This window comes from Spermophilus citellus (genome assembly GCF_964194105.1).
Source record: "Spermophilus citellus genome assembly, chromosome: 4".
Taxonomy (NCBI): Eukaryota; Metazoa; Chordata; class Mammalia; order Rodentia; family Sciuridae; genus Spermophilus; species Spermophilus citellus.
In genome coordinates, this window is record NC_138185.1 from 27,369,501 (window position 1) to 27,383,647 (window position 14,147).

The 14,147-nt window shown below is 55.0% G+C and overlaps 1 protein-coding gene across 7 annotated transcripts in view; it reads left to right on the top strand.

The window, feature by feature from the left end:
• The first annotated feature begins 959 nt into the window (after window positions 1–959).
• The window catches only part of SNPH (syntaphilin), a 45,505-nt gene continuing 32,317 nt past the window's right edge, over window positions 960–14,147 (top strand). For 2 of the 7 annotated variants that reach the window (XM_081291402.1, XM_081291405.1), the window contains exon 1: window positions 1,300–1,405. The gene's annotated coding sequence lies outside the window, so the exon portion shown is untranslated. Of the gene's footprint in view, window positions 1,060–1,299; window positions 1,406–14,147 lie in introns of those variants that run through there. The other 5 variants (XM_081291409.1, XM_081291407.1, XM_081291404.1 and 2 more) reach the window with 5 other exon arrangements.

The window sequence follows — 14,147 nt, forward strand, 5'->3', positions numbered from 1 at the left end:
TGGAGGAAGTGAAGGAGCAAACCACTCCAGGCAAAGAATGGCAAATATAAAAGCCTGGAGGCCTAGCAAGGGAGACAAGAAAGTTCATGCCATGAGATAAAGTCGGAGGGGTCAGACAGGGCAGATGGCAGAGGTGACAGAGAAAAGTGCCTGTGAGCAGAGGATGGCTGATCAGATAGGGCTTGTTCAGAAAGAGGGAGCCCCTCCCCACCCACCCACCCCACTTCCCACCCGTGGAGCAGATGAGGAATCAGGCCCAGAGAGTGAGTTCCTAAAGTTGCATGGCTCAAGTGGACCGGCTAGACATGGAAAGTGGAAATGCAGTTTCCTGGACTTTTTTTTTTTTTTTTCTTAATCCTTTTGTTGGGGAAAACTGAAGAGAAAGACCCCAAATGAATATTTTAGGTTGCGAATGCTTTCCTTTATATCAACAATTCACTGTTTTAGTCTTTCAAAGGAAAACATGTGTGTCCTAAGAAATCAGTTTCTGCTTATTATTTTCTTCGTAGTCCAAGGGTTGTCCACATTAAATACTCAGACTGGGTCTGGGGAGGGAAAAACATTCCTAAAGGCGTTCAGCTCAAATTACTACACTGCGCGCGAGGGAGCGAGAAGGGTGTCCTCATCCCAGGTTACAGATGAGAAAGCTGAGGCCCCAGTGGCGAAGGGACTTGCCCAGGGTCAACACGCTTTCCGACCCGCCCCGCAGCCCGCCCCGGACAGGCTGGCGCGTGGGTGGGAGGGGAGCCCCCCGGGAGCCCCCCCCCCGGGAGCCCCCCCCCCCCCCCCCCCCCCCCCGGCGCGCCGCGTCCCTCGGGGCCCTGGGGAACCAGAGATCAACTATCTCTTTAAGAAGGAAAGTGAAGACGGGCCGCTTACGCAGCTGCCGGCGAGCCGCCGACTGGCTGGTCCCCTGCATCCACCTCACCCTCCTCCCTTCCCTCCTCCCTCCCGGCAGCCCCAGCCCGGCCAGCACCCGGCCAGCCGCCTCCAGCTGGGGCTCGGGAGAGCGAGTCGGCGGCCCGGGCTGGGCAGCCAAAGCCATGGAAGCCTCGGCAGGTGATGACCAGGACCCTGGGGACCTCCGGGCCCACCGCCCAGCTGCGCCCGCCGCACCCACGAGCGCCAAGTGCCAGGGGGTGGGGGCGGCGCGGAGCCGCGCACTGGGCCCGCGGCTGGCAGCCGGCGCCCCCAGCCCTCTGCCCGGGGCGGCCCAGCGGTCGGCGGGGGGCTGGACTGCCCCGGCGTCCCCCGCCCGCGCTCAGCCGCCCCGTGTGTCTCTCTCCCCCGCCGCCGCAGGTCGCTGATCAGGGCCAGGCGGCTGCAGCGGCGACTGCAGAGGCGCTGCGCCAAGCCGGGCCGGAGCGGTGCGGGCGGCGGGACTGCGGAGGGCGAGTGGACTCAGGTAAGGAGGTCGCGGCCGGCGGGAGGGACCGCGCTCCGGCGCCCGGGCCGGGGGCCGCTGGCGACCGCTCGCTGCGACAGAATCCCTCCGAGGGCACCGCGAGAGGGATTAAGCGTGACTCATTCCTGCCCTCCCTTCAGTCCCCTGCATCTTCCTAAGCGCCCCCACCCCAGCCTGAGATTGACTGATGACAGGATGCCGAGCGCAGCAGGGGGGTGCCCAAGGTGGGCGACACCCGAGCGCTGCCAGGGAGCGCCCCCTCCCCGTCCTGTTTGTCTTCCTCTGGTATTTGGCAAACAGGCGGGGTTTCTTTTTTTTTTTTTTCCTTCTTGGAGAAGGAGCCAGGGTACTGGGGGTGGGAGCAGGACGGAACCCCACACCTACTCCAAGGTCAAGTGCCAATGACTGCTTCTTCCCCACCTTTCCCTCCGGGGAGCCTCCGCGCTCTGCAGTGTCTGGAAAAACTGTCCAGGACTCCTAGAGTGGGCCGCAGTCTCCCTTGAGCTTCCACGGGGTGCCCGCACTCTCCTCCACTCCCCAGCAAGGAGGGGGCTGTTGGCGACACCTACCAGCCTGGGGAGCCCCAGATTCCCTGCCTCAGCCCTGCAGACTCAAGGAGAGGCCTGGTCACATGCTGCCTGTTCCCTGAGCCTTCTCTGCCCATCTGGTGGTGTGGGCTGGGCTGGGCTGGAGGAGCTTCCTAGGAAAGATGATCTGCGTGGAGTGGGGTGAGGAAAAGTGCTAGAGACCGCGGTTCTAGGCCCTGAACTTGCTAGTTGGCGACAAGTAGCCATCTTAAAATGCTCCGGGCGTGGGTGTCTTTCTGCTGTGTTCCATGCCGCCGGAGTTGGATTCAATGGTCTGTTTCGTTTAGGGTACCCCTCAAGCTGCTCTTGTCAGGGGGACCTCCCTACCAAAGCTATTTGATTTCAGGTCTGTGGATTCATTGGGATTCCCTGGGTTAGTGCCTTTCAGCTCTGGACTTCTCCAGTGAAACGCTGACCTTGTGGGCCTCCTGGCACTGGAAGTGTCAGACAGGTCTATAGTGACATCCCTGTGTTGTTATGCCTCACCTCAAGTTTCAGCTTCCTCATCTGTAACCTGGGAAGAGGGGTACCTGCTGGAAGCTGCTGGGATGGTGCCCATGCCTGGCACCTAGTGGGTGCTCAGATCTTCCGGGCTCAGGGGAGATGGACCCGGAGAGAGGAGAGGGCTGCCTTGAATCTGCTGCCCCTCCCCCTCCCGGGCCAGTCTTTTCCACATCCCTGAGGATGGTGTCCCTGCCAGGAGATTATGAATATTGGAACGTGTTGGGCCACCCGGTTGAGGGCCTTGGCAGCAACCAGGAGGTGCAGACATTTCCACTGCAAGGGCTGTGACATCCCTCTAGCAAATGATGGTCCCAAGAAAACATGTGTAGGCCAGCCCTGGGCTTGGAGCACCCTCACATCCTCGGGCAGAGGTTCCCAGGGAGCAGAAGCATCTGATCTTGCATGTTGGTAAGGGGACAGGCACCGAGACTTCCAGATTTCACAGGACCTCCCCCCCCCAGTCTCTCCCTGAGACCAGGGAGTCAGGTCTGGGGCACCCGTATTTTCTCTTCTTTATCTTCCCTCCATGGCGTCGTCTCCAGCCTCCACTGGACTTTTCCAGTTGATTGCACAGATGCCTTCTGCCTTGGACACCATGGTAAAGAGGTTCCCCACTGGGGCCGGCAGGGCATTCTGCCACTGCACCATTTAGACTAAAGGGAACCATGGTGTCCCCGCTCTGCCCTAAATCCCTGTTCTACCGTGAGCTCCTGCTGACAGAGGCTTTTCCTCTCTGTGTTTCAGGCTCTGTGCTGTTGAGCACAAAGTAGATGCTCAATAAGTGCTGGATTGAATATATGTGAGGAAATGTTTCCTACAGCAGCGGGGTTGACTAGATCCTGCACTGGGTAGGGGCGCTGTAGGGAGGAGGGCTTTCAAGTGGAGGACACGGTCGTCGTTAGTATAACTAATACTCTCGGCTTTGCCATTGTCATTGGCTAACAGATACTTGACATGTCCTTCTAGGGCTCCTGACTAGGGCCAAAGGGGGCGCATGTGCTGGGAGGGTGGTGATGTTGCCAAGGAGGGGTCCAGATGGCTTTGGCCAGTGTGAGACGTGACTGTGGAGGGAAGGGGCTGGGAAGAGTGAGCCCAGGCATCGCTGTGTGGAGGGAGGGAGCAGAGCAGGAATCAAGACCGCAGCAGGAGGTCAGGAGATCAGGCCCCGGGTCCCACTCATCCACCCCCTCGTCACGTGGCCTTGGCTCAGCCAGGCCCCCCTCAAGGTCTCTGCATCCCCATCTCTATCCTGAGGGGACGGGGCTGGACGGCTGAGGCTCCTTTAGGACTGACATTATTTCAAGTGGATAACTCTTCATTCCTCCTGATATTACGTGTAGAATATACGAGACCCACACCCACCTCACGTACGCCTCAGAACAACCTAGGCCTATTGGAAAGATGAGGAAACCGAGGTTTAGACCAAGTGACGTGCCCATGCGGCACAGCTGGAGATGGTGGCCTTGTTAACCTGCGACGAGGCCTGACTCGCTTTCCTTTATGAACCCCGCTGTGGCTAAGTTAGGGTGCCCTGGCACACTCCTACAGGGGTCGGGACAGGAGGGTGGGAAGGCTTCGTGATGAGAGGTCGCGGGCTTGCTGCCGAGGGCCGGCCGGTCCGATTGAAGGGTGTGTGAGTCATGGTTGGGGAGTTCAGCACGAGCTCTGCTTTCTGACGGGGCCGGGTGCCCCTTGACCAGGGAAGGTGCCTGGGTCTGAATGACAGTCAGGACAGACACACTTTTGAGTGCTCCCTGTTTGCTGGGCTCTGTCTTCCCCAGACCCTCCCAATACACAAGCACTTTATAAGAATTCTAGAGGCCAGAGAGCCAGAATTTAATAAATTAAATTCTTAATTTATAAGAATTAAAGGGGCTCAGGGCTCCCCAGGGCTGACCGCTGATGTGTCATAGAACTTGGAAGCCGCTGGCCTGGGCCTCAAAGGCCTGCTTTTAGTCTGAGGCCTCCCATTGTCCCAGTAACCGTGTAAGCCAGGCTCCTCTGGGAGTCAGCATTCCCACCCCTCCAACGAACTGGGTGCCTCTCCCAGCCCTAAGAGGCCCAAGTGTGGCTTCACCCCGCTGTGGGGGCTGGGGTGGACTCCAGAGCTGCTGGGTGCTGGTTAGTATCTGCTGTTGTCTATTAGGGGACCCTGGGCAAAAATCACAGGGTACAGGAAAGAATCAGAGGTGATCCCTGGTTTCCAGAAGTTCTCATGGAACAGGGAGAGCTGGATACCCAACAGTCAGTATGGAAAATGCCCAGGAGCTGTGAGGCGTGCTGATGCGGGGTCTCAGGGGAGCAGAGAAGCCTGGGTGGTCTTTCCCACCTACCCCATGGGCCTGGTCGGTTTTGGTGAGGTGGCACATTGAGGTTGGGAATAAAAAAAATGATGATAAAGGTTCAACTAGCTCAGGACATCTCCAAAACATTCTAGAGAACTGTTAGAGCGCTCTCTCTCTCTCTCTCTCTCTCTCTCTCTCTCTCCCCCCCCCCCCTTTTTTTTTTGGTACCAGGGATTGAACTCAGGGCACTCAGCCTCTGAGCCACATCCCCAGCCCTGTTTGTATTTTATTTAGAGACAGGGTCTCACTGAGTCGCTTAGTACCTCGCTCTTGCTGAGGGTGGCTTGGAACTTGCGATCCTCTTGCCTCAGCGGCCTCAGTGGCTGGGATTACAGGTTTGTGTGACTGCGCCAAGCTGACCTTTAGTTCTTGTCCCCAGCAACTCAGAAGGGGCCAGAGAGTCTGAGGGCCATCCAAGCTCACTCTGTGGCACAGTTCCAGTTGGACCATTCATTTGGCCCCGGGTGGACCAGAACCTTCCCTGTCCTTGGAGGATTCTAGAAGCTGGACTCTTCAATTCCTCTTGGAAGACCCGCTTAGTGCCTTGCTTGGGAGATCCTTGGCCCTGTCCATCCTTGTCCGTCCTGCCTGGAGGAACTCAGAGTGAAAGCAGTTTCCCACGATTGCTCAGCAGGACTGGGCTGGCCCTCTGGGCAGTGGGGCTGCAGTTCTGAGCCAACTGCAGACGCTCTTTCTGCATCTGGGCCACCAGGGGCCTGCAGGGCCACATCTCCACCTGATGGGCAGCCGGTGCTGACAGGCTGGGTGCAGGTGACACACTGAGTGAGGCCCTTGAAGAGACGGAAGCCTGTGTGGCCCCGGGTGCTCTGCATCCCCAGTGGGCAGGTATTTATCGTTTGTCACATGCCCAGCACTGTCCTCTGTCACTGAGGCGCCACGCCGACCAGAACGCGGTGTCGGGGAGGAAGTGGCATGGTGTGGAGTTCCAGCCCTAAGGAGCCAGGAGCTGTGGGCCCTCGCGCTGGCTCTGCTATGACTCAGTGGTGACCTGAGACTGGGCCTTGTGCTCGTCCACACCTCTGGGAAGCAGAGCCGGTGACTCTTCCAACTCTGGCCATCTACAGCGCTTCTTCCTGTTCTATAACCACTTCCAGGGTGCAAGGGTGGGCGGGGTGCAGGTAGCCCTGACTTGGGGAAGAATAAGATAAATGTAGCAAGAGGCCAGAGGAGGGCTCTGGGGCTGGGGGACAGGGCTGGGGAGGGGCTCCACTCCGAGATACCCGGAGGCAGTTGCTGTGTGTTTGTTTTGTTTCATGCACCGAACCAGGAGGAGCAGGAGTCTGCTGTCACATGGGGACAGGAGGGGACAGGAGGGCTGGATGGTGAGCAGTGGCTCCTGGACTTGGATCTCACAGAGGGCCTTGGGAACCCATCCTAGGTTGGCCAGCTCTTTATTATGCTGGGGAAGGACATTTCTAATGACACTGAGAGTTCACTTTATTGTCACATAGAAGCATTTAAACACCCCTCTCCCTGAGACAGAAAGGCGATGCTGTCAGGAAAAAGGCACCACTTCCAATCGAATGCCTTTTCCTTTTCCTTTTCTAGAAACTCACTGTGGGCCGTGGGTGTAGCTCATTGGTCAAGCACTTGCCTCGCCTGTTCCGTCCCAGACACCGCAGATAAACAAACAAACAGCCCCTACTGGGCACGGTGGCTCTGGGGTGGCACACGCCTGTAATCCCAATGCTCAGGAGGCTGGGGCTGGAGGATGGCAAGTTGAAGGTCAGGCTCAGCAACTTAACGAGATTGATCATAGAGCGCCTCTGGGTTCAGTTCGAGAACCACAAGCCAGCTCGTGCTTTGTCCTGACTTTGCTCATCTCGCCACAGACAAGTGTCCTTGTGTGGCTCTGGAGTCAGGTGCTTGGGTTTGCATTCCTTTTGGCCTCAGAGTCTCTGCTTGTCACCTGTGAAATGGGGAGATGATGCTGTCAATCTCCTAGGGCCATTGGGAGGTCTGTGTGCTAAAATAAGTTACATAAGCCCCCAGGGACCTCGACTACAGTCTCCTAAAAAGGCAACATGGGGGCTGGCCACAGGAAGGTTGTAGGCATGGGGATTCTTGTACCACCGTTCTTGTCCATGAGCACGTGGGCCCGTGTTCTCAGATCTGATCCACAGCACAGAAATCCAGATATTTGTCTGTAACATCTTCTAATTTTAAAAATGTGGCTGACTGGACAATGTTTTCAAATGCACACTTTAAAATGTGTCTGTGGGCTGGGGGGCGTGGCTCCGTGCAGTGGTGCTTGCCTGGCCTGCACCAGGCCCTGGGCTCAGTCCCCAGCACCACAAAAATAAATCAGCAAATAAAAAATCAGGTGCGTCTGTGACGGGCCATGAGGTAGCGGCCTTGATGTGGGTTTCAGATGTGGGGCACGCCCTGCCCAGCAAATTGCCAGCCGGTCCACAGAGGAGGGACACTAGGCCGAAAGGCGACCCCGGCCAGGGCAGCCTGACCTGCGAGCTCAGAGCTCAGCCTCACTTTGACAGCTGTCAACCATTGGCTTCTGGGCCCCCGACTTCAAAGGCCCTGGTTGTGCCCCTCTGTTTTGGGTGGCTCTGGCAGGACTGAAGCTCTGGGGACTGAGGCCTCCAGACACCTCCCTGTCCCCTCTTGAGCCTGGGCCCCACCAGGCCTCCCACCAGAGGTCCCTGACAGTTGGTGGACAGCCTCAGAAGAGGATGGCCTGGGAGCCCTGGCACTTACCCAGCTCCAGAGGCCCTGGAGAGGAACGCCCTCCTGCCCGTGGAAGCTGGCTGGGCGTGCTGCTTTCCGCTCAGGCGGGCGCTGTGGGCCGGCCTGCAAGCTGTCCGCCTATTGCATGGCCCTGCACAGGCGAAGCTGAGGTCGGGCGGCATTCTTAGAGAGGGACCTCAGAGGAGCTCCTAATTAGCAAGAGGGACCCCGCAGACACGGCTCCGGGGCCTTTGGGGATTCAGATCAAAGCCACTGAAGACGGTCTGCGTTCCTGTGGTCCAGGGAATCCGGTCTTCCCCGGGCACCGACGGTGGCCAGGTTCCATTCTGGCCCTGGTGGGGCGGGGAAGGCAAAGGTGGGTTCTGAGGGTCTCCGGCACCTACAGTGGTCCCTGCCTGGAAGCTTCTCAGCCTGGTTGAAGGAAGAGGCGCGGCTGGTGCATCCGCCTGACGGGAATGGGGTCTCCATTGACACTGACTTCCGAGTGCCAGGTGCTGGCCACCAGAGTGCCTGCCCTAGAGGGCAGATGTGGCAATTGTGACAGCACCCTGCACAGTGCCAGCCACTGGGTGTAGAGCAATGTTATTATTGGCCTGAAAAACTGGGAAGACCCTGAAGAAGGACCCTACCTCTGAGCCCCGGCGCCACAAAACTGACATTGTTTTAGGCCCACTTAGCCTGTGTTATCCACATTGATGAGGACGCTGAGGCTCAGAGAGGGAAGTGATTTGTTCAAGGTTGCACAGCGGCTGGCAACAGAGCCCACACTGAGATCGTGGTCTGTCTGTAACCTCAGAGTGTTCCTTCCTTCCCCTGAGCCACACAGCCTCCCAATAAGTGCATCATGAAGGAAACAAAGTTTCCATTGTTGAACACTCCCTCGAGGGGGGCACTAGGGAGGCAGGGCTTTTCTAGAGGAGGAGACTGGACTCCTAGGAGAGCAAACTGGAGGCTCCGAGCTGTGGACCAGGGAGAGGTGGGGACAGGACTCCAGCCCCGTGTGCTGGATGTGGCCTCCCTCTGCGATGACAGGGTAGGAAAGGGGACTCTCTGCAGGTCACGGGAGAGCTTGGGGTCCTGAGGCCTTGAAGACGCAGACCAGTGCTGGCAAGATGCCAGCAAAGGAGGCGCATTCCGGCCCATTCCAAGGAGAACATTCTCGAACAGAAGCCATCTAGCACCAAGACAGCTGCTCTCTTGGCCACTCACACAGGCCCAGATGACCAGAAGCGACTCTTGCAGCGGGCTGCCGTCGTGACAGCCGTGGTCATCAGCCGTGGTCATCAGCCGTGCCATCCAGAGGGTCTGGGATCCTTGCTCGTCACAGCACTGATACCCTCAGCAGGTGACACTGCTGTTCCCAAGAGAAAGAACAGCTGTAGGTCAGGACTATCTGGGAAGGTTTTCTGGAAGAGGAGGAGGAGGAGGAGGAGGCCCACTTAGCATGTGTTATCCACATTTTACAGATGAGGACCCTGAAGCTCAGAGAGGGGAAGTAATTGATTCACGGTTGCACAGCGGCTGGCAGCAGAGCTCTACACTGAGATGTGGTTAGAACAGGGTCTGAAGAGCAGGTGGCGCAGGCTGGGGGAGGGGAGAGGAGGGAGGCGTGGGCCAGGGAGCCCGCTGCTCTGCTGGCCATGGGTGGGCAAAGGCAGTTCCCTGTTCCTCTGATTGTTGAAACAGTAACGTGGAGGTACAGTGATCCCGGGTCCCCCCAGAGCCCCTCAGGAGGTGGGCCCAACATTGCCCCTTCAGTGAGACCTGTGTGGAGGTCACCTCCCTCACATTTGGGTCACAGAGCCAAGGGGGAGGAGCCCCTGCTCCATCCTCTGAAGGAACCGGTCTCCTGGGAGCAGCTCAGGGTGAGCAGGGCCTCAGGGTCAGGCCTGGCCGGTTTCCAGTCCTGTCACTCATTGGCGGGGACTTGGGACACATCGTGTTACGCCCCTGGCCATTTCCTCATCCACCAGAGAGGGATCGATTGTTCCTGCCTGAAAGGAGAGGGGACCCTGTTGGCAGCGGCCGTGGGAAAGGGTCTGTGTGCAGGATGGGACGTCCCCTCAGTTGCTCCTCTGCCCCCAGCCCCAGCTCTCATGCAAGTTAAGTGACACCACACTGTGCACGGCACAGGGACATGTGACCTTCTGGCAGTTTCCTGGCAGCCAGGGGAGAGAGCAGGCTGTGGAGAGGAAGCAGAGCCACTGTCCCGTGCGAGGTCCCCAGCTCCTTCCCAGGGGCCGAGCTGCCAGGTCTCGGGCCCCAGAGCCCAGGTTCTCCTGTCCCCTCTGTCCTTGGCTCTCTCCGCCTGTTCCTGGCGGAGGCCGGCGCTGGCTGGTCCTCCCTCCCGCTCTCCGAGGGGCCCTTGTGGGCCAGGCTGCTCACCCGGGGTGGACGGGCGAGCTCAGGGCCGAGGATGTCTCCACGCTTGATGGCTTCAGCCAAGTAAGTCCCTAAGTGACCCTGGGCGCACTGCCCAAGCAGCAGTCGCGGCGTCCGTGCGTCTCACTATCTTCCCTGCGTTGTCCCCTCTCTCTGGGCTTTTTTTTCCTGCGGCTCCTGCTCCCTCTGCGCCTTCAGCTCCGTTGTGGGGCCCAGCTCACACACCACCTTCAGGGGTCCTCTTCCGACCCCCACAGCACCTCCAGGGAGCCCAGGCCCTTAGTCCCCACGCTGAGCTCTGTGCTGTCAAGAGCCCCGGCCACCTGCCAGGTCAGGAGCTCCTCGCTCTAGGGGCTCCATGCCTGAGAGAGCAGGCCTGGGTTCCTGGGGCCGGGCAGGCGATGTGCATTGTGAGGAACCTAGAGACCCGCTGTCCAGGTAAAGGACACCAGGATCCCGCCCTCGGCAGAGAGCAGGAGTCCTGCTTCCTGACTGGGCCTCGCTGAAGGCACAGATCAGAGGTGGATGCACTCTAACCGCCCTCTCCGCCTCTACTGTGGATTTGCTCTGTGACCACGGACAAGTAACTTACACTCTCTGTTCATTACCTCAGTAGTAAAATGAGCATCCCAGTGAATTCTAGCCTCATAGGAGCAAAGTTGGCATGAGAAACCAGATCAGAAATTCCCTCTGTATGTGCCAGCTACACCTGTAATTCCAGCTACCCAGGAGGCTGAGGCAGGAGGATCTCAAGTTCAAGGCCAACCTGGGCAACTTAGTGAGACCCTGTCCCAAAAGAGCTGCAGACATAGTTCAGAAGTAGAGACCCCAGGTTTAAATCCCTAGTACTACACACATTAAAAAACGAACAAACAAACAAACAAAAATGTATGCAAAGTCCCTTGCACAAAGTTTAGTATATAGTAGGTGCTTAATAAGAGTTAGGAAGAACCTCCTGTTTTCCCAAGATCCTGCACCCCTTTGGTTGGTAATGAGCTCCTTCTTCACTGGAAGGGTTCAAGCAGGCCGGGGTTCCTGCGGATCAGGAAGGTTCTGGAACTTGAGTCCCTCTGACCTTGGCCTTTGACATCTTCAGATTCTTCCTGCCCCAAATTTCCATGATTCTGAAGATCTCAGTAGTTGACCATTAGAAGTCAGCTGGGCATTTTTTCATGTACTTGTTGATTGATTGTATGTCCTCCTCTGAGAAGTGTCTGTTCAGGTCCTTGGCCCATTTGTTGATTGGGTTATTTGTTATCTTATTGTCTAATTTTTTGAGTTCTTTGTATACTCTGGATATTAGGGCTCTATCTGAAGTGTGAGGAGTAAAAATTTGTTCCCAGGATGTAGGCTCCTTATTTACCTCTCTTATTGTTTCTCTTGCTGAGAAGAAACTTTTCAGTTTAAGTAAGTCCCATTTGTTGATTCTTGTTATTAACTCTTGTGCTATGGGTGTCCTATTAAGGAATTTGGAGCCCGACCCCACAATATGTGGATCGGAGCCAACTTTTTCTTCTATCAGACGCAGAGTCTCTGATTTGATATCAAGCTCCTTGATCCATTTTGAGTTAACTTTTGTGCATGGTGAGAGAAAGGGATTCAGTTTCATTTTGTTGCATATGGATTTCCAGTTTTCCCAGCACCATTTGTTGAAGATGCTATCCTTCCTCCATTGCATGCTTTTAGCCCCTTTATCGAATATAAGGTAGTTGTAACTTTGTGGATTAGTCTCTGTGTCCTCTATTCTATACCATTGGTCCACCCGCCTGTTTTGGTACCAGTACCATGCTGTTTTTGTCACTATTGCTCTGTAGTATAGTTTGAAGTCTGGTATCGCTATACCGCCTGATTCACACTTCCTGCTTAGAATTGCTTTTGCTATTCTGGGTCTTTTATTTTTCCATATGAATTTCATGATTGCTTTATCTATTTCTACAAGAAATGCCATTGGGATTTTGATTGGCATCACATTAAACCTATAGAGAACGTTTGGTAATATCGCCATTTTGATGATGTTAGTTCTGCCTATCCATGAACAGGGTATATTTTTCCATCTTCTAAGATCTTCTTCTATTTCTCTCTTTAGGGTTTTGTAGTTTTCATTGTATAAATCTTTCACCTCTTTTGTTAGGTTGATTCCCAAGTATTTTATTTTTTTTTTGAGGATATTGTGAATGGGGTGGTTTTCCTCATTTCCAGTTCAGAAGATTTGTCGCTGATATACAGGAATGCCTTTGATTTATGCGTGTTGATTTTATATCCTGCCACTTTGCTGAATTCATTTATTAGCTCTAGTAGTTTCTTTGTAGATCCTTTTGGGTCTTCTAGGTATAGGATCATATCATCCGCAAATAGTGATAATTTAAGTTCCTCTTTTCCTATCATGAAAAATGAAAAATGCTCTCCATCTCTAGCAGTCAGAGAAATGCAAATCAAAACCACCCTAAGATACCATCTCACTCCAGTAAGATTGGCAGCCATTATGAAGTCAAACAACAACAAGTGCTGGTGAGGATGTGGGGAAAAGGGTACTCTTGTATACGGCTGGTGGGACTGCAAATTGGTGTGGCCAATTTGGAAAGCAGTATGGAGATTCCTGGGAAAGCTGGGAATGGAACCACCATTTGACCCAGCTATTGCCCTTCTCGGACTATTCCCTGAAGTCCTTAAAAGAGCATGCTACAGGGACACTGCTACATCGATGTTCATAGCACAATTCACAATAGCTAGATTGTGGAACCAACTTAGATGCCCTTCAGTAGATGAATGGATTAAAAAATGTGGCATTTATACACAATGGAGTATTACTCAGCACTAAAAAATGACAAAATTATGGAATTTGCAAGGAAATGGATGGCATTAGAGCAGATTATGCTAAGTGAAGCTAGCCAATCCCTAAAAAACAAATGCCAAATGTCTTCTTTGATATAAGGAGAACAACTAAAAACAGAGCAGGGAGGAAGAGCATGAGAAGAAGATTAACATTAAACAGGGATGAGAGGTGGGAGGGAAAGGGAGAGAGAAGGGAAATTGCATGAAAATGGAAGGTGACCCTCATTGTTATACAAAATTACATATAAGAGGATGTGAGGGGAAAGGGAAAAAAATCAAGGGAGAGAAATGAATTACAGTAGATGGGGTAGAAAGAGAAGATGGGAGGGAAGGGGAGGGGGGATAGTAGAGGATAGGAAAGGCAGCAGAATACAACAGACACTAGTATGGCAATATGTAAAAATGTGGATGTGTAACCAATGTGATTCTGCAATCTGTATACGGGGTAAAAATGGGAGTTCATAACCCACTTGAATCAAATGTATGAAATATGATATGTCAAGAGCTTTGTAATGTTTTGAACAACCAATAAAAAAAAAGAACCCCCCCCCAAAAAAAAAGAAGTCAGCTGGGCTCGGCTTGGAGGTCTGCTTAGCACAGATAAAGACAGTCTCGCTGGACGTGTGAGCTCATTGCAAGACTTGGAGGAGGCCAGCACCGGTGCCTCCCAAGAAGTGGCAAGGGCACAGAGAAAATCAGGCCCTGGAGAGGGGCTCGGATGGCCGCAGTGGGGGGAGCCGGCCTGAGCAGGTGTTGGTGGATCTGGGGAAGGCTACACCGTGGCTGCTGGAACGCATGCCCTAGGGAAGAGATGGGGTGGATGTGCCTCTGCATCCCCCTGCCCTGCACAAGCCAGTCACAGAGGAAACACTCCGGAAAAATGCTGAGTGTGTGACAAATAGCCTAAGCCGGGTGCAGCAAGGTTTGCCTGTGGTCCCAGCTACTCTGCTCAGGAGGCTGAAACGGGAGGATCACAAGCCAAAGTTTGAGGCTGGCCTCAGCAGCTTAGCAAGACCCTGTCTCAAAAAACAAAAAGGGCTGGGGGCGTAGCTCAGTGGTTAAGTGCCCCGGGGTTCAATCCCCAGTCCCCCAAAGGAAACAGAGCACAGCACGAGTGGCCTAGGGTCAGGTGGAATCCTCGGTGCCCCAGAGGCCAGGTGGCAGTCTCATACTTGGTGTGAGTGTGTGGGGGGCTGTGGGGGGGGGCTGGGTGTGCATGCACCTGACCTCCCAGGACAGCTCTGCCTTCCCCATCCATCTTCCTCTCCTTTCCGTGGGCCGTTCACACGGGCCTGGCTGTCCCAGTAGGTGACCTTGCTGGAGTTGTGACAGACAACTGTGCTCATCAGCCTTGCCATCCAGAGGGTC